The sequence below is a fragment of the Hyla sarda genome, chromosome 9 (assembly GCF_029499605.1).
Source record: "Hyla sarda isolate aHylSar1 chromosome 9, aHylSar1.hap1, whole genome shotgun sequence".
Classification (NCBI taxonomy): domain Eukaryota; kingdom Metazoa; phylum Chordata; class Amphibia; order Anura; family Hylidae; genus Hyla; species Hyla sarda.
This window is the reverse complement of record NC_079197.1, coordinates 98,449,924-98,474,505: the sequence shown is the minus strand read 5'-3', so window position 1 is coordinate 98,474,505 and position 24,582 is coordinate 98,449,924. Positions and strand designations below refer to the sequence as shown.

The 24,582-nt window shown below is 42.3% G+C and overlaps 2 long non-coding RNA genes across 2 annotated transcripts in view; one reads left to right on the top strand and one right to left on the bottom strand.

Annotated features, from left to right (window-relative positions):
• The window catches only part of LOC130291235 (uncharacterized), a 30,516-nt gene extending 9,507 nt beyond the window's left edge, over positions 1–21,009 (bottom strand). Inside the window, exons 1-2 of the long non-coding RNA XR_008847835.1 lie at positions 20,763–21,009; positions 8,358–9,028 (exon numbers count right to left, since the gene is read on the bottom strand). This is a non-coding gene — a long non-coding RNA (uncharacterized LOC130291235). The remainder of the gene's footprint in view (positions 1–8,357; positions 9,029–20,762) is intronic.
• LOC130291234 (uncharacterized) overlaps positions 19,408–24,582 on the top strand; it is a 49,230-nt gene continuing 44,055 nt past the window's right edge. The window contains exons 1-2 of the long non-coding RNA XR_008847834.1: positions 19,408–19,519; positions 21,000–21,411. This is a non-coding gene — a long non-coding RNA (uncharacterized LOC130291234). The remainder of the gene's footprint in view (positions 19,520–20,999; positions 21,412–24,582) is intronic.

Below are 24,582 nucleotides of genomic sequence, written 5' to 3'. Positions count from 1 at the left end.
ACCATTTAAGAAATAATTCACTCTCCAAAATCCCACTGTCGGTCCTTCCCTTCTGAGCCCTCTAGTGCACCCACAGAGCACTTGACATACACATATGAGGTATTTCCTTACACGAGAAAAATTGGGTTACACATTTTAGGAAGATTTCTCTCCTTTTATCCCTTGTAAAAATAAAAAAACTGGGTCTACAAGAACATGCCAGTGTAAAAAATGAAGATATTGAATTTTCTTCTTCAATTTGCTGCTATTCCTGTGAAACACCTAAAGGGTTAATAAACCTTTTGAATGTCATTTTTAATACTTTGAGGGGTGCAGTTTTTATAATGGGGACATTTATGGGGTATTTCTAATAAGAAGACCCTTCAAATCCACTTCAAAATTGAACAGGTCCCTGAAAAATTTTGATTTTTAAAATTTTGTGAAAAATTGCTGCTATATATGAAGCCCTCTGATGTCTTCCATAAAGTAGACATATTGTATATGTGAATCAATATATAATTTATTTGGAATATCCATTTTTCTTATAAGCAGAGAGCTTCAAAGTAAAAAAAAAAAATGAATTCAAAATTTTCAATTTTTTTCATCACCAAGAAATGATGCAAGTATTGACAACATTTTACCACTAACATAAAGTAGAATATGTCACTAAAAAACTATCTCGGAATCAGAATGAAAAGTAAAAGCATCCCAGAGTTATTAATGCTTAAAGTGACAGTGGTCAGATGTGCAAAAAATGGCCGGGTCCTACAGTGAAAATTGACTTGGTCCTAAAGGGGTTAACCATAGCCGTATGTGGGGCATATTAATGTGATCATTCACACATATATTCACACATATATTGTAGTAGAAGAATGATGGATGAGGAGACCATAGAGCGGCTAAATGACACAGCGTGGTGTGGCGGCAGCATGAGGAGACCATATAGTGGCTGAATGACATAACGTGGAGGTGTTGGCAGCATGAGGAGACCATATAGTGGCTGAATGACACAGCGTGGAGGTGTTGGCAGCATGAGAAGACCATATAGTAGCTGAATGACACAGCGTGGAGGTGTTGGCAACATGAGGAGACCATATAGTGGCTGAATGAAAAAGTTAGATGTGACTGAAGCATGAGGAGACCAAATAGTGGCTGAATGACACAGCGTGGAGTTGGCATCAGGATGAGGAGACACTAGGGCTTCACAATACCTAAGATGAAAAGACGGATTTTTAAATTTAAATTGAAGATTTATGGTAGCTAGTGCTACCATAAAAACATTTTAGGCCCAGACCAGGCCCAGCAGCATCAGTAAACCATATATTGGCTGAATGACATAGCCTGGAGTTAGCTGAAGCATCAGAAGACCATATAGTGTCTGAATGGCACAGCCTGGAGTTGGCTGAAGCATCAGTAAACTATATATTGGATGAATGGCACAGCCTGGAGCTGGCTGAAGCATGAGGAGACCATATAGTGTCTGAATGGCACAGTCTGGAGTTGACAGAAGCATGAGGAGACCATTGAAATTTAAGATTTTGAAATTGAAATTTTCACTCCCAAGTTTTAGTGTCCCGAGCTCCGGCGTGTGGGTACAAAGGACCAAATTTAGCCACATGTCACATGACAGCACAATGACAGAGCCTGGAGGTGGCATCAGTATGAGGAGACATATAGTGGCTGAATGACTGCCTGACGTTTGTGGCAGTATGAAGAGACCATATAATAGCTGAATGGCACAGCCTGGAGTTGGCTGAAGCATTAGGATACCCTATAGTGGTTGAATGAGGCATCCTGGAGGTGGCAGCTGCATCAGGAGTCCTGAAAGTGACCCTAATGCAGAGGAATTTCTGAAACTGGGGACCAGCACCTTAATGATGTTTTGCAGTATTTATGGCAGCACAATGAGAGAGCCTGGAGGTGGTAGCATCAGCATGATGACACCAGAGCAGCACAATTAGAGAGCCTGGAGGTGGCAGCATCAGCATGAAGAGACCATAGAGCAACACAATTAGAGAGCCTGGAGGTGGCAGCATCAACATGAGGAGAGCATATGGTGGCACAATGACAGTGCCTGGAGGTGCTAGCATCAGCATGAGGAAGCCATATGGTGTCACAATGACAGAGTATGGAGGCGGTAGCATCAGCATGAGGAGACCATAGAGCAGCACAATGAGAGAGCCTGGAGGTCGCAGCATCAGCATGAGGAGACCAAAGAGCATCACAATTAGAGAGCTTGGAAGTGGCAGCATCAGTATGAGGAGACCATATGGTGGCACAATGACAGAGCGTGGAGGAGGTAGCATTAACATGAGGAGACCATAGAGCAGCACAATGACCGAGCCCTGAGGTGGCAGCAGCAGCATGAGGGCCATGCCAAGTGAGGGTTGAGCCTGAGGAACCCACCAACTGTTGACTGGGTGTATCGGATGTCACTTAGGATGAAGTGGATGACTGAGTGAACCGATTAATCGTTGCTGCTGGGTTGCTGGTCAAGACATGACTGCTAGCTGACACCGGGAGCTCAGACCTCTCGCTGCGACTCCAGCTGCTACACGCCCCTACTCTGCTGTGACCTCTGCATGCGCCTGATGAATTTAGGCCTCTGCCACTCCTCTGTGCACATTGCCTGAGGAAGTGCCCTGTACGGGCAAGAAACACGTTGCGATTGTGTTTTGAATAAACCATATGACGTAACCCCTGCATTACGGACTCTTCTTCTACTGTGCTGTGCCGGACTAAGGATCCAATTTTACATCTGCCATTTTTTCCACTCCTCTGTGCAGGTCCTGGCACTACTCTGCCTGACATACTTATTGCGTATATCAGGCAAGTACAATACGCTTCACTACGCTTAAAACTACTATTAGCTGTCTTTTCACAGTATATAGACCCTTGACAGATTAACAGGTACAAAATAGTACACTACTTAGATGTATGTATGTGGTATGCACTTATGAGGGCAGAGAAACTCACTACAGTAAATTTTAAAAAGTATGTGAGTACAACACCAGCCGGTGTGTACTTTTGCCTGTCCTTTCTCAGTATGTATGGACTGCTGGGTATTATACTGTCTACAGACTAGTATAACCAGCAGATGATTTGCTGTGGAACAAGGACACAGAATTCTGCTGAAAAATTATTCCTCCTCCACTGCTAAGGTTTTCCATGCTGAGAGTAGTAGTTCTACCTAAAAAATGTAAAACAAAAAGTGAAAAACACACACACAATACATTTTTATTATTGTTGGCTAAATTTTTAGTGCTTTACCCGCCCACATAAATTGATCCCTGTTTAAAAATCAATAAACATTTCGTAATAGAAAAGATAAATTTCGTTAGATACAATTTTTCAATCACTTCTGTATCTTTTTTATTATTTTTTTTTTAGGGTACCCTACGAAATTTTTATGAAAAAGGAATCTCCATAATTATTTTGGATTGCTAAAGTCCAAAAAAGAAAAAAAACACCTGCAAAAACGCAAAATTTAAAACCAACATGGCGTTTTTTCTTGGCGTTTTTGCTCTCCCATAGACTTCTATGGGAGGAAAACGCCACGATTTCAGGGCAAAAAACATCAAACTAGGTTTTGTCGGTCGTTTTGAAATTGCTGAAAAACGCCAAAAAGATGAAAAAAACCACCAAACTGTAAAACGCCAAGTGAATCTGGCATTTTGCAGTTTACTATTGACTTGCAGCTAAAATCTGGACGCAGCGTTTTTTCACTGAAAAAACGCTGTGCAGGAAAATTGGCGTTTTTTATGGTGTTTTTGCAAAAAAAAACTTCAGTGGAGTTCCAGCCTTAAGGAGAGAAAATGCTCATTTCCAGGGAGTAGTAAATACCTGGTATGAATGTCCTGTCGGATTTCTGTGCTGCCGCGTATGTGAAAAGGGGAAAAAATGTTCTCTGGGGTTACACATACATTGATTACAGTTTAATACATTCATTTATGCCATTGGGTTGAAGACAGTGCATCTTGAATATCCAAAAATGTAGGCCCGTTGCCAAAATCCGCTAAGGGGCACCAACACATCCTGGTAGTCCTGGACTATGCGACTCAGGATCCCAAGGCACTACCTTGACATACCTCGGCCAAACTCATAGCTAAGGAGCTAATGGAGATGTTTTCACAAGTGGGCTTACCTAAAGAGGTGTTGACTGACCAGGGCACCTCGTTTATGTCAGAGGTAATGAACAAGCTCAGTTACTGCAGGTAAAACAGCTACGGACTTCCGTTTACCACCCGCAGACAGACGGCCTGATAGAAAGGTTTAATCAAACATTAAAAAATATGTTAAAGCGGGTGGTGGCTAGAGATGGGAAGAATTGGGATCTTTTGCTGCCCTATCTCATGTTTGCAGAGCGAGAAGCGCCCCAGGCCTCTACTGGGTTCTCGCCCTATAAACTACTGTTCGGCAGACATCTGCGTGGTCTGTTAGACATAGCCAAAGAGGTGTGGGAACAACAGCCCACGCCGCACAAAAGTGTGGTTGAGTATGTCACTCAGTTGCAAGAGCGGATGAAAACAGTGTTGCCCGTAGTTAGGGAACATATGGAGGCAGCACAGCGAGCCCAGAGTAGAGTCTATAATCCATATAGGGTAAGAAGAGACTAAATACCTGGGGTATGTCATTGGGCGTGGCGTTGTCAAACACCAGGTAAACAAAATAGAGGCCATCCGGAATTGGCTACAACCTGTCCTTACCCGACAGGTGAAGTAGTTTCTGGGAATTGTGAGTTACTATATGAGATTCATCCCCCATTTTGCTACGGTGTCTGTGCCCTTAACAGACCTCCTGAAGGGACTCAAGTCTGTAATGGTGCATTGGAATGAACAGGCAGAGCAGGCTGATGCCTCTGAGGTAGGTCTCTATGCTGTATTCTCCCAGGAAGTAAACGGGGAAGAGCATCCCATTGTCTTTCTCAGTCGCAAACTGACCCCGGCCGACACCAGTTATAGTATAGTGGAGAGAGAGTGACTGGCCATTAAGTGGGCACTCCAGTTTCTCCACTATTATCTGTTGGGGAGGAAGTTTCGTCTCATGACGGATCATCCCGCCCTTAAGTGGATGTGCCAAGCCAAGGACAAAAATGTCAGTGTCACCAGGTGGTTTTTGTCCTTGCAGAATTTCAAGTTTAGGGTTGAACACAGGGTGATGCCCTATCACAAGCCCACTGTTGCACAAGTGTTCACCCCCTCAGAGTTGAACAAAGGGGGGTATGTGAGAAGGGGAAGGGCATTGTGGTTGATGATCGGTATGTGTCACCAAGGCTCCTGGCCTTGGTGAAGAAAGAGACAATAATTGTCCAGTGTCTGTGCTGCGATGCAAACTGACACTTTTGCTGTAGTGTGGCTGGAAAGCCAATCTGGGACAGCTCTTTCTGGGAATGGTTAAGTGTTGGGTGGGGGGCCATTCCCCACAATCCAGGCTGCCTTTTGTTGGCCTTAAAGGCTGGCTGTTCCACAGCTGAGGGGGATTTGCATGTTGCAGCTCACACTGCCAGAGAGCTGAGTTTTGAGATCTTCCTTGTGGAGTGTGGAAGCTGGTGAGCAGAGTGCCTGGAGGCTTGGAAAAGACTTGCTTGATTCCGCATGGCATGGACTTAGGTGTGTTACTTTTTCTTTGATCTGCATTTAAGACTGTTTGCTGTTTGCAAGTGTGAACAAAACACTGAACTTTGATTTGAAAAGTTCTGTTTTCGTGCCTCTATACTGCAACCGCACCTGTCTGCAAGAGCGAGTTATCACAAACCATAAATATAATAAATCTATAGATAAATACAATTATACAGTAAGTACTAGAAAAAAATATATATATATATCCCTCATCTCACCCACTCCCTCTGACCCTGCCTAGTTGCCTATCCACCCTAAACAGAAGATCAACAACCACGGTTACGGTCCCTTCCTAAATAAAATAAACTACAAAACAGACACAGGTCAGGATACAGTCAGGAAGCACACAAACTAACAGAAGGAATACTAAACAAACACACACAATTAGTCAAAGGTGCCAAAGTCGCAAATACTAGAGAAGAGTCAGGAAACCAAGCCAGAAAGTCACAAATACCAGGAAAACGGAGTACAAGGTAAATACGTTAGCTACAGGAGGAAACCTCTTTCGCAGGCAAGGTATGAGAGCAAGCTTCAGACTTAACCCCTTAAGGACCAAGGACGTACCGGTACATCCTTGGTCCTGCTCCCGTGATATAACGCGGGGTTACACGATAACCCCGCATCATATCACGGCGGGCCCGGCGTCATAGTGAAGCCGGGACCTGCCGCTAATAGCGGCTAAAAGCGAAAGTGAAACCATGCCGGTTAACTCAGTGGGCTGTTCGGGATAGCCGCGGCGAAATCGCGGCATCCCGAACAGCTTACAGGACAGCGGGAGGGCCCCTACCTGCCTCCTCGCTGTCCGATCGCCGAATGACTGCTCAGTGCCTGAGATCCAGGCATGAGCAGTCATGCGGCAGAATAATCGATCACTGGTTTCCTATGAGAAACCAGTGATCAATGATAAAGATCAGTGTGTGCAGTGTTATAGGTCCCTATGGGAGCTATAACACTGCAAAAAAAAAGTGGAAAAAAAGTGAATGAATATCATTTAAACCCTTAACCTATTAAAAGTTTGAATCACCCCCATTTTCCCATAAAAAAAAACCACAGTGTAAATAAAAATAAACATATATGGTATCACCGCGTGCGTAAATGTCCGAATTATAAAAAAATATCATTAATTAAACCGCTCGGTCAATGGCGTGCGCGCAAAAAAATTCCAAAGTCCAAAATAGTGCATTTTTGGTCACTTTTTATATCATTAAAAAATATATAAAAAGCGATAAATAAGTCCTATCAATGCAAAAAGGGTACCGTTAAAAACTTCAGATCACGGCGCAAAAAATGAGCCCTCATACCGCCCCATACACGGAAAAATAAAAAAGTTATAGGGGTCAGAAGATGACAATTTTAAACGTATTAATTTTCCTGCATGTAGTTATGATTTTTTCCAGAAGGACGACAAAATCAAACCTATATAAGTAGGTTATCATTTTAATCGTATGGACCTACAGAATAAAGATAAGGTGTCATTTTTACCGAAAAATGTACTACGTAGAAACGGAAGCCCCCAAAAGTTACAAAACGGCGGGTTTTTTTTCAATTTTGTCGCACAATGATTTTTTTCCGTTTCACCGTAGATTTTTGGGCAAAATGACTGACGTCATTACAAAGTAGAATTGGTGGCTCAAAAAATAAGCAATCATATGGATTTTTAGGTGCAAAATTGAAAGAGTTAGCAAAAAACGAAAATGCAAAAATGGAAAAAAAAACCGGTCCTTAAGGGGTTAAATAGGCAGCCAGACAGGTGCTCTCATCAAGGTCAGCTGACCAGTCAGACAACTAAATAAACAAAAGAAACATCAGAACCGATTAACCCTACGGGTTTTGACAGTAACTCTAGCTGATCTCTAAAGATTCTTTGTTGCAGATGGTAGAAACATTCAGAAATTCAACCACCACTGTAACACTCCAGCAATCTGGGCTTAGAGTAGCCAGAAGGAAGTATTTCTTCAGTAAAGACACATGAAAACCCACTTGAAGTTTGCAATAAGCATCTAAAGGACTTCCAGACTGTGAGACACAAGATTGTCTGGTCTAATGAAACCAATATTAAACTTTTTGTCTTTAAATATAAGAATCATATCTGGAGGAAACAGACACTGCTCATCACCTGCCCAAAACATAATAAAGCATGTGGCGGCATGACCATACTCGTGAGGTTTTTGCAGTGGGTAAGACAGGAGACTGGTCATTTTTGAGAAAAAAAAGCTAAATTAGCAAAGTACAGAGATATTCGTAATGAGAACCTAGTCCAGAGTGCTCCATTTCTCAGACTTGGCAGACGGTTAACCTTCCAACATGACAATGACCCTAAGCATGCAGCAAAGACAACACAGAAGTGGCTTAGGGACAACTCTGTGAATATCCTTGGTTGGTCCAGCCAGAGCCTTGACTTGAACCCAATCAACATGGAGTGACCTGAAAATGGCTTTCACCTACGGTCCTCATTCAACCTGACAGTGCTTGAGTGGATCTGCAGAGAAGAATGGCAGAATATCCTCAAATCCAGGTGTGCAAACCTTGTGGCAACTTACCCAAGTAGACTTGAGGCTGTAATATCTGCTAACGGTGCTTAAACCAAGTACTCAGTAAAGGATCTGAATAGTTAAGTCAATGCAGTATTTTAGTTTTTAGTTTATTGAGTGCAGAATTGGGGAAAACTTAATTAAAGAGTACCTGTCATGTACTCATCTGTCCCTGACATTTCCTTACTCTAATTCTGCTTTTTTTTTTTTCTAAAGCCCCTTTTCCTACCTTTTGCAATCCCTTGTTAGTTGCTCAGTTTGCTGCCCTCTGTTGAGAGAGGAAGAGGGAGTGGCCCTTCAGGCGTGATGTCAGCTGAAGCCTGGCTGGGCTCTCTTCCGCCCTTCTGCGACCAGCTTGTAATCAGGATTCGGCTTGTAATCTGGTAAGCGGGGATTTGGGGTTGCTGTCAGGCGCTGCGATCCTTCTGCTCTGCTGTCATCCTGCGTGTAATAACAGGGGTGCGGGGGTGCTGTCAGACGCTCCAAAATCAATGACATGTAGGGAGACCCCTAGTGCTCAGTTTTTAAAAGTAAAAAAAGATAAATTTTTGTTAATCACATGGTATTAGAAAGTTGTTTCTAATACATTGATTAACAAAATATAAAAAAATTTTTTGGTGACAGGTACGCTTTAACAAAATGTGAAAAAGTAAAAAGGTCTGTAGGCTTACTGAACGCACTGTAAGTTTTCTTTCCCTAATAACATAGTAACTTCAATGCAATATTTGTTGTCACTATTGTCTAAATTTTGTTTCCCTAATGCTACGAGTAGCCTCATATGTTGTAGCTGTATTGTGGAAGGATACAAAAAAAGATGGTTGCAGCAGCACTCTTGGTCAAAAAATGGAGGTTCTTAGTGCATTCTGGAAGAACTCCATCTAGCTTCCTAGATGCTTGTTCCTAAAACATATTGGGAGGGGAGAAGAAGAATATTATGGGATATTAAAGTCAAATCTTAAACTTTATATTTTACAAAACTGGTTCTTTAAAAAATCATCTAAATTGCCAATATACTCAATATCTCTCTTAAATTTTATTCAGCAGTTTTGGAATCATTGGAACATGAATAACCAGATTGCGTACGCTTCTGTGGTACTTGACAGCTTCGTTTTTCCTTGACACAAAATATACTGTACTTAGCAGACATACAATTATCATCTGCTCTGAAGAGCTCAGTCATTTCATAATAGCACATGGTGGCAGATTAACACTGCCTTTGTTGTTTGTATCAGAAGGGACAGCAATCTGTTTTCCACCTCTCATGAAAAAGAAAAAAAAAAAACAAGACAATGACTTGAAATGTCACACCCCATTAAGTATTCCATTAACGAGAAAATATACCTTTAAGCATGAAATGGTAATATTACAAAATAGCATCATTTCTTTTAAAAGGCATATTGCATTCTGAAGAACACACAGATTGGCAGGAAAACATTGACATTGGAGTGAGAGTTGCGCACAGGTCCTATCCTGCTAAATAGTATACATGCCCTCTATTCATTGGCCATCAAATACTTGTCTTGGCAACTAAAATAACCTAAAATTGGCTTAAACGTTTCCCTGTCATTGAGAAAAAACTTTTGACTTGCCAAAGAAACATGTCAAAAATATTGTTGGTCAGGGTCTCAGTACTGAGGCCACCACCAATTCAGACAATGAGCAGGGAGAAGCACATTGTAGCACTCTTCACTACCCAGCTTGCAGTGGTCGGAGATAGCTGAGAGCTGAGGAGTAAAGCCTACTACTGCATGGGTCTCCCCTCACATTCTCCTGATCAGTAGGGGTCTCAGCAATGATACCTCTTCTATTCAAAACTTTCATGTCTCTGTGACATCTCAAAAGTTTTTTGAGATGTTATTTAAGTTTGCTGTTGATCTTTATAAACTACACTGCCATGAAAATATTCATTATTGGTAACAGGATCTGTAGATGTAACACCACCATACATATAGTGAAAGGTTCTTGTTCAGTCTCCAATACCCTCTCAGGTGGAAGTGGGATGTACAGTGTACAGTAGGATGACTGTACACTACAGTAGTGAGTGGTAGAGACCCTGAGTCACATGGGAGCAAAGCTCAGCCAAGAACTCAGTTTTCCCAGAAGCAAAGGCCTCCCTCCATCTGGGGGCCGCTATCCCAGTTCTTCTATCCTCGTGCGCAGAGCTGGGTCGACACGCCCCTCCTCTATGCAAGCGGCAGAGATACACTAGCACTGTACTCATGTATCTGGTGCTCCCATAAAGAATTCATGGAGGGAGCACGTTGACCCTACTCCATGCACAAGTAGAGCTGGGGTACCATTCAAGAGATCACTGGGGTTCCAGAGGTTGAGCAGACACTTATCCCTTGTCCTGTACATAGGTAAGTAGATAGGTAAATAAGTACTGGAGTACCCCTTTAAGTCATTTCATACAGTGAAGAATAAAAATGAGCTATAAAATAATATGTTATTCCGATGCCTTCAGCTGCGGTATGCTTACCACATTCAGTTTGAAACTCAGTATCTCGTTTATCCTGAATTTTATGTCCCCACTTCTTTAATGAAAGGCAGCCCTAAGAGCATAATGTTCTTCATTTATGGTGGCTTTCTTTCCTATCACCAAGATGCTGTCATGGCACCATGAAGATCAAAGTGAGAGCCCACCATAACCAGTACCCTCTATAAGGATGTTTGGTGGAGATTATCTCTGTCACAAAGAAGATTACCCCCTAGATACTCCAAAGGAGCATCTCAATTATATATTATACTGCACAATCTTGTTTTATTTCTTTTTAGTTTAACATTGTTGTTAAATTGATTTCGATTTACACTGCCTAGTTCCATGCCTGAACCTGCATTCTTGGTTTTGTCATATATATATATATATATATATATATAATTTTATTTATTTATTAATGTGCATAAAGAAGCCAAGGAAAGATGGAAAAATCTCCAAAAGGCATCAAATTACAGATTAGACATTCTTATAATATGTCAACAAAAGTTCAATTTTATTTCCATCATTTACACTTTTATAATAACAGAAAACAAAAAATGGTGTCTGAAAAAGTTTGGGCACCCTGCAGAGTTAATATCTTGTACTGCCCCCTTTGGCAGGTATCACAGCTTGTAAACTCTTTTTGTAGCCAGCCAAGAGTCTTTCAATTCTTGTTTGAGGTATCTTTGCCCATTTTTCCTTACAAAAGTCTTCCAGTTCTTTGAGATTTCTGGGCTGTCTGTCACGCACTGCTCATTTAAGGTCTATCCATAGAATTTCAATTATGTTGAGGTCAGGAGATTGTGAAGGCCATGGCAAAACCTTCAGTTTACGCCCCGTGGAATTCGAGGTGTGTTTCAAATCATTATCCATTTGTAGAAGCCATCCTCTCTTTAACTTCAGCTTTTTCACAGATGGCATCAAGTTAGCATCCAAAATTTGCTGAAATTTTATTGAATCCATTTTTCCTTCTGCTCGTGAGATGTTCCCTGTGCCACTGGCTGCAATACAACCCCAAAGCATGATTGATCCACCCCCATGCTTAACAGTTGGACAGAGGTTCTTTTCATTAAATTCTGTTCCCCTTCTTCTCCAAACTTACCTTTGCTCATTCATTCCAAAAAGTTTAATTTTAACCTCATCGGTCCACAGAACTTGTTTCCAAAATGCATCAGGCTTGTCTATATGTTCATTTGCAAAGTTCAAACGCTGATTTTTGTGGTGAGGATGTAGAAGAGGTTTTCTTCTGATGACTCTTCCATGAAGACCATATTTGTACAAGTATCTCTTTATAGTGGAATAGTGTACCACAACTCCAGTGTCTGCCAGGTTTTTCTGGAGGGATTGTGCAGTCAAACGTGGGTTTTGAATTGTTTTTCTCACAATCCTGCGAGCTGTTCTGTCTGATATTTTTCTTGGTCTTCCAGATCTTGCTTTAACTTCCACTGTTCCTGATGACTGCCATTTCTTAATTACATTCCGAACAGAGGATATTTACATCTGAAAATGTTTTGCTATCTTCTTATAGCCTTCTCCAGCTTTGTGAACGTCAACTGTTTTCAGTTTCAGATTTCTAGACAACTGCTTAGAAAAACCCATGGTGCTTATTGTTGGGGTAAGGTTGGGGTTGGGGTAAGGTAAGGTCAAGGGCATTTAAAACCTTTGAGATTGACATCACCTGGTCTTCCCAGATGATGATTGAGAACAATCCATGACACTGGCAGGTCTCAGCTTTGCAAAGGGGGCAGTGCATGCTATAAATTCAGCAGGGTGCCCAAACTTTTGCAGATGCCATTTTTTTTTTTGTTTTCTGTAATTTTGAAAGTGTAAATGATGGAAATAAAATCTAACTTTTGATGACATATTATAACAATGTCTAATCTGTAATTTGATGCCTTTTGGAGATTTTTCCATCTTTCCTTGGCTTCTTTATGCACATTAATACAAATGTTTACCTGGAGTGCACAAACTTTTAATCCCCACTGTATATATATATATATATATATATATATATAGATACATACATGTGTGTGAAGCCTATTGGCTGTATTTGTGTGAGGGGCGGACGTGTCTCCACTCTCCACATGTCCAGGCGGGCATCAAGTAGTTGTAGGTAGGGGAAGGGTATATAACACCACTGCTCCTACGGGAGGGGCAAACGTGACATTTGCGGACATTGCCGTGCCTGGCAGGGAGTACAGAATTTGAATCTCCCGCCATTATTTGGAGCTACGGCAGTCTACTGCTACCGAAGCTTCGCTGTTCCGGCGGTGGTAATGTATAGGGCGATTGCTGGCATAATAGGTACGGCACGAGGGACGGGGGTTCCGGGAGGCAGAGGCTACATGCAGTGTCTGTCAGCCAGAGCCCCACAGCATCAGCGTTAGTTACACCGTGAGGAACTGCAGATGGAGCACAGCCCGGCTGCGGTGGTTCTGTCTGAGGCAGCGGTTTACAAGGCACCATCAGATTACCTCCACCGCGCTTGCGTGTTTGTGAATATGAGCTATACTTCCTTGGCTGTCGGTAGTTGTCAACCTCTGTGCGCAGGGGTAATAGTACTGTCTATGGGTATGTAATGCGGCCGGGCCGTATGTGGTAAGGTGTGCTGTATGAGCCTCTCGTGTCAGGCTACTAGCTGTTGTATAATCAGATCGCATGGTGCACAACCTACATCGCGGGGCAGCTCCTATCTAATTTTGGTGTCCCATTGTCAAATAACGTGTACATGTTACATTTGGGGGTCTTTATTAACTGGTGTATGAATATATTGTAATATCTGAGTTGTTTTACTGTGAATACTGTATCCTCACATTTGCCTTACAAACTCCCCCCCTGCTCAGCAACTACACTTAACCTGCCCACCTCTCATATACATATCAATGTATTCACAAGCGCTGCAGTTACCTGGCGTTATGCTCATGATCTGGGCTTTCCGCACCACTATGCTTTCTTAGCCTCACCCCCCGTTACAAGATTGGATGAATTCTACCACTTTACCACGTTGTTTACACTATGCAGTCATACGCAGCATTTACTGTACACAGGTTTTAGCTTCATTAGTAGTCATACGGTCATGTCCACGTATGGTTCGTAGATAGGTCACATACAGACGTCGATGCTGTAAATTAAAGGCGTATACTCCTGATGGTCCACCACTTCCATACATTTGACAGTACACTCGCACTAAGATGGCCGTCACCTCCGCATGTGCTAGACGTCTGGGTAACCACGCACATGTCTCCCAGTTGTACTACATGTCTTCTGGTTCAGCGGAAGTTCCGTACATCAATTATTTTACAGTGGAGTCTACATGTATCAGCAATCCTAAAGCGCATAATGTGCGCCACCAAGTCAGCCTCACTCATTGCTAGGATCCGACCAGCTCACTACGCAACCATCAGTTACTTCACATGGTACAGTTCGTGTCAAGGGCACGCGCCCCTATGCTGTTATACTGGAGTTCGTTTCCGGCAGGTGATAGATCACACAAGTTACTGTAGTAGTTGCACCACATGGTGATTACTAGGTCAAAAATACCAGTCACTTTTCAGCACGGCACCTTGACATCCGATAATCAGCCTCTACCTTTTAATTTTTGTGTCGAAGTACACGCACCATGTTACTGGTACAGATACGTCTCCACCAAATAACTTCGGGTGTGTACCCGTTAACTGCCTCATCTGTAGAGGGATAGTCTGCCTCATCTGCATAGTTGTTACTGACACACCTTCAGAGCAACAACATCATGACACATAGAGGGTTGCTACCCGTTATGCCTGCCACGACTGCAGGGGGTGGCACCTTGCAGGTTATTGTCACTGACACATCTTCAGAGCAATAACAGTTCGACACATAGGGGGTTGTTTACCTGTTATGCCTGCCACATCTGCAGGGGAGGCACCACAGAGGTTGTTGTTACTGACTCATCTTCAGAGCAATAACGTTTCAACACATAGATGGTTGTTTACCCGTTATGCCTGCCACATCTACAGGGGGAGACAACACGCTGGTTATTGTTACCGACACTTCTTCAGAGCAATAACATTTCAATACACAAGTGGTTGTTTACCCGTTACGCCTGCCATGTCTGCAGGGGGAGGCACCACGTAGGTTATTCTTACTGACACACCTTCAGGGCAATAACATCATGATTTATAGCCTGTTTCAACCCCATTATACCTGCCACGTCTGCAGGGGGATACACCACGCAGGTTATTGTTACTGGCACGTCTTCAGAGCAATAACATTACGACACACAGGTGGTTGTTTTACCCGGTATGCATGCCACGTCTGCAGGGGGAAGCACCATGCAGGCATGCAGGTTATTGTTACTGACACATCCACAGAGCAATAACCTCTCGATTCGTAGGCTGTTGTATACCCGTTCTACCCTCCACATCTGCAGGGGAAGGTATTGGGCAATTGTGATTACTGAAACATCTTCCGAGCAACTACATTACAACACATAGGCGGTTGTTTACTCTTCATACCTGCCACGACTACAGGAGGATACACTGTATAGTTATTGTCACGGACACATTTTCACAGAAATAATTTCATAACACACAGGTGGTTGCACAGAAATATAATAAATAAATAAAATAAAAAGAGCATCAGGTCCATAGCCACAATGGTTACGTAAGATCTAACACATCATTAGGCATGATGGTACGCAAGATCTGTTTAGTCTACAAGCATGATGATTCACGTACAGAACTCTCACGTCTATGGGTATGTTGGTTACGCAAAGACCGGTCATGTCTACAGGCATGATAGTGAGGATCGGATCGCTAAATTGCAGCGGGACATCACTCCTAAGATCACTGAGTGGGTAGCTTGTCAGTTGAAGGTATGGTTTAGTCAGGCAAGTTGCTTATTCGAGGGTTGATTGATTTACAGAAGATATGGCGCCACAAGGTTATCATCACCAGGTCTGTCAGATAGCATGTTGTGTGTCACTTTCTAACAGTTTATTTTTGCCACCTAACAGCAGGGAACGGATAGTTTCATACGATGCCTGACAGGTATCTATGGGTTTCCCTCTGACCACATTGTCATAGGCTTTTATTGCAGCATATAATACTCACAAATACATAAAGGGAGAGGGAAGGAGAGGGGGTGCAAAGGCAACAAGCTCCTTTTCAAGAAGTGCTTCTTTCGGCCATATAACCTTCTTTGTGACTGCTTTACAGATATACAGGTGAGTGAGACAGATAATCAATCACCAGTGATACACCCTTACATGTGATGTCTGACGTCTCAGATGGGTGTTCCCTGAGGCATATTGCAAGATCCGTTCTCTCGTTTAACCCTAGATGGCCCGTCGCATTGGTTCGAATGATCCAATGTGTTTCATTTTCCAGTGGTGTTACTGCCTTTATTTGTCACCAGCTATTGTGTCCAGCTATTTCCTTTGCATCACATCAATAATGCAAACCCTTTTAGAAATCTTGCTCCAGCTCTCAGAAGAACTTAAAGACACCCCTTAAGCTCCCTCAGGTAGCAGATAGCCTTCCTCCAAGTTTCATTCCTCCATGGCTGTGATACACTGATTAAATAATACCCCAGAAGAAAAAGAAAGAGGCAAAACCCCATGGTTGGGCCAGAAGTGTTTGGCATGCCACAACTGAGATGTTTATTCTTTTATTTCTGTGCTATTTTTGAAACAAGATTAAGCTGTGAGAAGTGTTTGGAAAATGTGCTAGATGGATGTTTTGCTGATGATCGATTTGGAGCCACAGCCCCCAGCAAGCCTTCCTCTGCAAGTGATTCACTATGCTCTTCAGCTTGTTCAGGAGAAATTATATGAACGTAATGGATGTATGACATCTGTGAGATCGTCCTGAAAGGCGTAAAGCATATTATAATTGACTTTCATAATTATATGTTCTGATGATTACTTTTATACACTGTGATAATTACAAGGCATGAGCATTTCACATTAATATAATACCATAAAACAGAGACTGAATAACACAGCCGTTCTTTGACTGAATCCCATCATACAGTAAGGGAATAATAGCGCCCCAATGTTGCTGAATAAATCCACTTATCATTTTCTAACCATATATTCTATATGATTACGCTGTCCACTAGTCTTATACTGACTTTACATACACCCCAGTTCCAGCCCCCCCCCCCCCCGCGATCTCTTTGCCAGCACACTGGCATTCCGATATTTATGTTCCGAACACCAGCTTCGGTTGGATGTGTTCATGACATCACATCATGCCCCCTCCATTCATGTCTATGGGAGGAGGTGTGACGTGAATGGAGGGAGCCTGGAATGAGCTTGGCATGACGTCATGAACACGGCCACCTGAAGTCGGTGCCAGGGTGTCGCCCAGAGATTAAAGGGGGTGGGCTGGAAACTGGAGAGAAAGTTCCTGAACAGTGGATCACCTAGAATATTGTGGGGACCAGTACATAAGAAGTGCTTTTTCAAGGGACCCTTGTCAAGACCCAGAGGAGCAGATGGTGAGCTGAAAGATTAAACTGTTTGCTACTTTGGAGTAATGGGATAAGGCTATGTTTACACAATGGAAATACTGTGCGGAATTTCACATTAAAATTCCACATGGACATTCCGCAGCAGCAGTCCCACTGATTTCAATGGGATTTCCTGCACTGTGCATGCAGCAGAATTTCTGCAACATGCCTATTCTTTCTATGGAGCCCACGTGGAAATGCACTGTCATCTATGAGACGGCGCATTTCTGTGCTGTTCTAGCACCGGGATGTTCTGCCACTTTCAGCTGTAGGGGGGATGTCAGCACAGAAATTTTCCATGTGGACATTCACCTGTCTAAACATAGCCTGAGTTCCTCAGCTAGTTTAGGAAGCTCTTGTCAGTCCTAAGAGGAGTCAACTCTGGGAGGTTTGCATAGGCTGTGAGAAATGTCTAGCCCTTACAGAAGAAAAAGTAGTTGTGAGAAACTTCATCACTGAATAAAGCTATAGCTACACTTTTGTTCACTGATAAATTTGGTCTACTCAGTATAGGAAAGCAATGACTTACCTGTCAGTGGTACACTGAAAGGCTATGTACTTTATAGTATTAGCTACACAGCTATACAGTCCTGGAGCCTTTGTCAGGCCTCCGGCTGCTCTGGCAACTATCAGCATCCTATGATCACCATCACTGTATGCTGATGGTATCAGAGGAAGCTTTCTCCCTCTATCATATCCTTTACATGTTGTGATCCCTGATGGCCGCGGCATGTGAAGGGCTAAACTGTAAACTGACTTGTCTTTTTTCTGGATTGTACAATATATTTTTGCTAAAAGACAGAGCTTGAACAAATATTTGCAGAATGTTGCCACTGTGCTGGTGCAGGGAATAATAAATTACCCCTCAAATGTTGATAGGACAACATGAACAAAGGTGAGCAGACCCTGTAGCAATGCTGTCTCCCAAAGTGATACTATACCCATGGAGCATGCACACGTCTGTCTTTCTATTGCAATCTGTATTCAAGAATAGTCTTGAACAAAGCTGTGATGTTACGAGCAGTGAGACCTGCAATACCTCACAGTAACCATGATTCTGTCTCACCAATGACAAGGAAGCACAGAAGGCATGCTTAGTGCATTGCCCTACAATATGTTGATTCTGTCTATAAAAGGGTTAAAGAAATAATGAACTATTTTAGAACAGGTGGCTCAGAAATAATACATTCCCGGCATCATCAGGCAGTAGGCAACCAAGACTGAATTACCCAATTTACTCATATTCAACTGACTAGCCGGCAGAACTCGTTTCAATGGACTTATGAATTGCAGGTGGGGCCTGCAAAGATCTGAGGCTGAGAGATAAGCAGGTGATCATGGGAAAACTCTAAAATCAGATCATTTGCCTGAGGTGGTTTTTACAAAGCCAAAATTTCTTATTTATATAATTTCTGTTCTGGATGGAAACAACTGCACCTGCTGCACAATGCAGAGGAGAGCCAGACACAATGGCAGAAGCAGACTCAGGCAGTCACATCCAGGCAGGGAGGGAGGATGCTTTACTGACATGTTTTCATAAGAAGCCGGAGAACAGTAACTGTATATATGAATAATAACTATAGCATATATTGTCATTGTTGCCATATCCTTATATATTGAGATGCTACATTTTCAAACTTTAAGCTCATTCTAGGTGAACCCACTCGAATACTGCATATATTTTAGGAAACTACATGTACGGTGATTCCCTCATATAATGTGAACACAAAGCCTGTATAACAGTACGTGGTCCTTCAGTTCTATGTGTACATGTGTTGTGTTATAGCATACTGTCTGAATTTGTGTAAGAAGAGAATGCTTTTCCATATAAAATCAGTGACACATGGAGGCAATGTATGGGCCACAGCAGTCTATGGGCAGAACATTACAGATGTAGCCATCTGCCTGGAGCCTGTTCTCTCCCACCAATGGAATTTCAATAGCAGATTTTAAGCAGCTATTTATGGCAGTCTGTATTCTATGTGTAGCAACCTATGCTATTGATAAGATGATACTAATATGTAGTTTCAAATATATATATTTATTTTTTTAAACCTGCATTATTGTTAGTTTTACCCTTAATGGTCTTATTCACACGTACAGTGTTCTGCGCAGATTTGAGATTGAGCAGATTTCAATGTAAACTGAACACAGCTTAAAATCATGTGCATCAAATCTGCGCAGAATACTGTACGTGTGAATAGGCCCTAAGAGTGGTGACAAGATTATTTCAGTGTTCTCACTCTGAGATTCCCCCCCCCCCCATGGTGCTTAACTATTTCTCATTCTCTCCATTTCAGGGGTAAGACCAGAGCAGGGCTGCTTGCCAGTAGTGCCCACACAGGCCCTTCCTTTCCCTTGTTTGGCCAGTCAAAGCAGAGCACAGCACCTTCTCCTCATTGCTATGTCATGACATAGTGCTAGTAAGTGTGCACAAGACTGAACAAGTTGGCACTGTGCTGGTAAATAATTTATGGTACACTACCATAGATCAGTTCTACATAATAACATAGTTTGGAAGGTTGAAAAAAATACAAGAGTTCAACCTAAAACCCTTCAGTGTTGATCCAGGGAAAGCCAACCCCTGCCCCCATGAGGCTAATGCGAAATGGCTTATGACTCCAATATGACAATCAGAATGAATATTTCAGTGTGGATCCTCTGGAAGAGGCAGACAGCACCACAAATTGGAGGCACACAGACTATATTTTATATATCTCTTTCTCTCTTCTTCACACTTTTGCTAAAACCCTCCTACACTTGTTGTTTCATCTTTGTCTCTCTGTTACTAGAAGTAGACTGAGCCAAACAAAAAAACTGTGAACAACAGATTGCAGGGAAGTGAGAAATCTAGGAGTTAATACTTTACAGCTTTTTTTTCTGGGGTAAGGAGTAATTTTTGTTAAATTAAAGAGGTTGTCCGGTGGAAAATAACTTATCTCCTATCCATATAATAGAGGATACATTTCTTATTGCAGGGTGTCCGACCTTTGGGACCCCCAGAGATCTCCAGAATGGGGCCTCGTAGCTCAGAGAGAGTGCATGCTGCAGACAACAAGCATGCCATTCATTTCTATGGGCGTACTTAAGATACCCAAGTGTCTTCTGCAGCACCTGCTCTCTTTGAGAGCTGGGGGCCCTGTTCCTTGTTCTGGTGATCTCGGGGGTCCCAACAGTCAGCCCTCTGACCCACTATCATACACTTATCCTCTATCATGTGGATAGAGAATAATTAGTTTTTCACCGGACAACCCCTTTAAGTAGCTTACAAACATGTTTGGAATCCCATATCCTGTAAGACAGCAACTAATTGTCAGCTATATTCCCTAATACACATGTCATTTCACTTTCATCCATACCTATCATGGACAAATGCTTATTTTATATTGCTATTCATTTCCTTTATTACTTTTTCATTACATGATATTATAAAGAGAAGGCAAATGTTTCCTAATGTTATGGATAAATGCAGCAAGATGATTTTATGGTTCCTTCCACAATTATGTTTATTAGTAGTATTATTAGATCTTATTGATATAACATAGATAATTGCTATATACTCTGTCCCCAACTGACCTCTGGCATTAACACACATGATGTTACTCCAACTTAAGAGCTGTAGTGGAGTAAGGTCTATAGAACAATAGCTGACATTCATTAACCTACAGAATTGCAGTGACCTTCAGTGTCTATAGACCTTTGCTGGCAGATTCTTATTGCACATTCGCCTGTCCGTCCACAAGCTGTCTTATATACTCAGATATGATGGAGACTGCAGATACCTGATGCAAACGAAACAAAAGGATAATATAAGCATTTACGCAGGAAAATAAGACTATGTATGTGTTATTTGCGAGATGATTTCTTTTTTTTTTCTCTCCCTCTCTTCTCCTCCTCCACCAGCACTGCCTCCACCTCCTCCTCTCTGTTCCCTCAATGCTCCTGAGCATCCCTGGCTCCTAATGAGGTGGAGCTAATACTGGCAGATTTCTCTTCTAAGACCATAGAAAAGTGAACTTATTCAAAGCAATCTCTACTCTAGCAGACAAGAGTCTGGGCTATTCACATCTCTAGTCAATTGGAAGGAAATACTTGGACCATAAGAAGCCATACACAAAGAGGAGACCTGCAAGGGTTGGGAGGTGGATCACACAAGAAGAAACAGTGCTGGCAATATTTAACATAGGAACAATTCATGTCCAGTTATCCGGGAGCAAAAGTTATTTGGCATCATGACATTGGAAATAATGACTATACTGGGAATCTACAACGATGTAGAGAAGGGACATCAGGTCAACCTATCGCATTCTAAAAGGTAAGTATAAGCACTAGTAGTATATTGTATAAGTGCATTCCATGTACTGCGCTGCAGATTATGTTCCTGCATGCTGTGTTTACAATTATTCTGTCCATCGTTGCAGTAGAGCAGAATTGTGTATCAGATTTTATCATGCATTTGATACCTTTAACAGAATAGTGATAGCAGAACTTTAATAGTCATCTGTATGGCCCAGGTACAATCTTAATATGTCCATAAATCTATGAACTACCCATTAAATAAATAATAGAATTTTAATACTAGCTGCACAAAATGCATTGAATAAAAGTATTGTCAAAATATTTGACTGTGATATAGAATTGAAAAAAAAGTCACATTTAATAAACAGATCTAAGTTTAGTGTATTCGCTGTCTAAGATATTTCACACCTGCAAGAATAGGGTAAGCCTGTGAATTCTAACATATGGTAAAGGTGAGATTACACCCAAAGATGTTCATGTCTTAACATACACTTCTTGTATTCTAATAAACTTCCTACGGAGTGTGATCTTCAGTCTGTAATATTAGCTGCTCTATTCTGTAGAAAGATCGGTCAATGTCCTCTCATTTGGAATATTGGATGTTTCCTTTAAGCACACGTCATAAACCATCCTCGAACTATATACAGTGGTCCCTCAACATATGATGATAATCCGTTCCAAATGAACCCTCGTTTGTTGAAGCCATCGTATGTTGAGGGATCTGTGCAATGTAAAGTATAGGACAGTGGTCTCTGACCTGCGGACCTCCAGATGTTGCAAAACTACAACTCCCAGCATGCCCGGACAGCCGTTGGCTGTCCGGGCATGCTGGGAGTTGTAGTTTTGCAACATCTGGAGGTTCGCAGGTTGAAGACCACTGGTATTGGAGGTTATACTCACGTGTCCCCGCCGCTCCGGACCGTCACCGCTGTCCTGGATGTCGCCCTCCATCGCTGTCGCCGCGTCCCCGGGGGGTCTCCGACGCTCCGGGAAGGTCTCTGCTGCCCAGGATCCTCGCTCTCCGTCGCGGCCATCACGTCGCTGCGCACGCCGCTCCTATTGGATGACAGGACGGCATGCGCGACGACGTTATGACAACGAAGGAGAGCGCCGGCGATGCAGGGAATCCCGAGGTGTACGCTACGGAGCCCCGAGGACAGGTGAGTGATCGTCAGCGGACCACACGGGGCACCGTAAACGGCTATCCGGTGGCAGCTGAAGCAGTCTGCGCTGCCGGATAGCTGTTTATGCGATGGCCCCGACATACAAAAGCATCGTATGTTGATGCTGCCTGCAACATGCGATGGCCTCTGAGAGGCCATCGTATGTTGAAATGATCGTATGTCGGGGCCATCGTAGGTCGGGGGGTCACTGTATAGAATTGTGGTTAGTGTGTGGTAAGGGATAGGTTGTCTTGCCTGTTCCGTCCCATGTTCTGGGCACCAGAATCATAGCTATCAGGACAGGAACACTTCTGTTAAGAGGGTCATTGACCTCTATGAGTAGCAGATGTCTAGCACATAATAACTAGATATCTATGATACTGCACTATAATTTACTGGAAATGCAACTAATAGGACACAAGACATTGCAGAGGAATAGAATAAATGTAAATGTATACAGTATATAGAAATTGATAAATTATTTCACGTGTTGTTTAGTGTATAAATCCTCTGTATATGAAATGGAGTAGAACCTAATTATAGAGCTATTTAAAGTAATAATAAAATAATGAATAATAAAATATGAAACAAAAACTAGCAATAGGGTCCTGCCTTACATAGCATATGCTGGCTTTATAGTGTGGCAGCTGCTTGATAACCGAGCCTTCTCTAACACTATTGTGTTATGCACTGGAGAGATCTTGGGTGTTTAATCATCAGCTAAATCTGACAGCGAGAAATTCTAGAGGGCATGAAGAACAGAGACTCTCATAATTCAGAGGTAGCTTGTACAAGTTAACCTGATTTATGGGTGATGGCATATTAAGGCATACAAATGCTGCCAGCCTGTCAAATGCTTTATTAGATGTCAGCATTTTATTAACTTGTATAGGAAAGTTGTGCAACTGGAAATATGATTTTTATATAATAATGATAATAAACTCAGGATATTAGTAAAATGATTTCAATACAGGATTAAAATTTTCATACAGGTGTGGAGTTTGCAGATACAGTTTAACAGCTATTCACTTTAACGGTAGGGTCCCGTATGCCGTATTTTGCTGCTGTGTATTTTCCTACCCATTTAAGTCAATGGGTAGCAACATACGGCACGTGTGACCCTACCTTTAGGAAATAAAATGATTGCTTTGCACATACAGAGACATGTTGTTTCTGCTTTTTCCAGGCAGGTACCAATTCCCCAAATATCTGTAAAATTGCTGTCTGTAAAGAAACATAGAAACATAGACTGTGTCGGCAGATAAGAACCATTTGGCCCATCTAGTCTGCCTAATAATCTGAATCCTATGAATAGTCCCTGGCCCTATCTTATATAGCCTTATGCCTATCTCTATCTTATATAAAGGATAGCATTATGCCTATCCCATGCACGCTTAAACTCATTCATTGTATTTGCAGCTATAAATTCTGCAGGAAGGCTATTCCATGCATCCACTACTCTCTCAGTAAAATAATACTTCCTGATATTACTGCAGAAACCTTTGCCCCTCTAATTTAAAACAATGTCCGCTTGTGGTAGTTTTTCTTCTTTTAAAAACTCTCCTCCTTTACCGTGTTAATTCCCTTTATGTATTTAAAAGTCTCTATCATATCACCTACATACCACCTAAAGCCTGTACTCTGCTGAAAGACTTGTAGATATAGGGAGATATTAGGGTCCACACTACATTTGAAGATACGGTCACCGGACCCGGCTGGGGGGAGTGAAAACATGTCGCTCCTGTATCCTAGCCAGACCCGGCCTGTATCCCATTCCTTTGAATGAGCCGACCAGAGTCAGATAGTGACTCCGGTTGGCAAATTTTTGCCCCGTATCCGGTTTTGTGACCGGACCTAAAACCGTGGTATACCGTGGTTTTAAGTCCAGCCACAAAACCAAATAGGGGGCAAAAATTAGCTGACCAGAGTCCCTATCTGACTCTAGTCGGCTCATTCAAATAAAGGAGATACGGGATGGGTCTGGCTGGGATAAGGGAGCACCCGGTTTTCACTTCCCCCAGCTG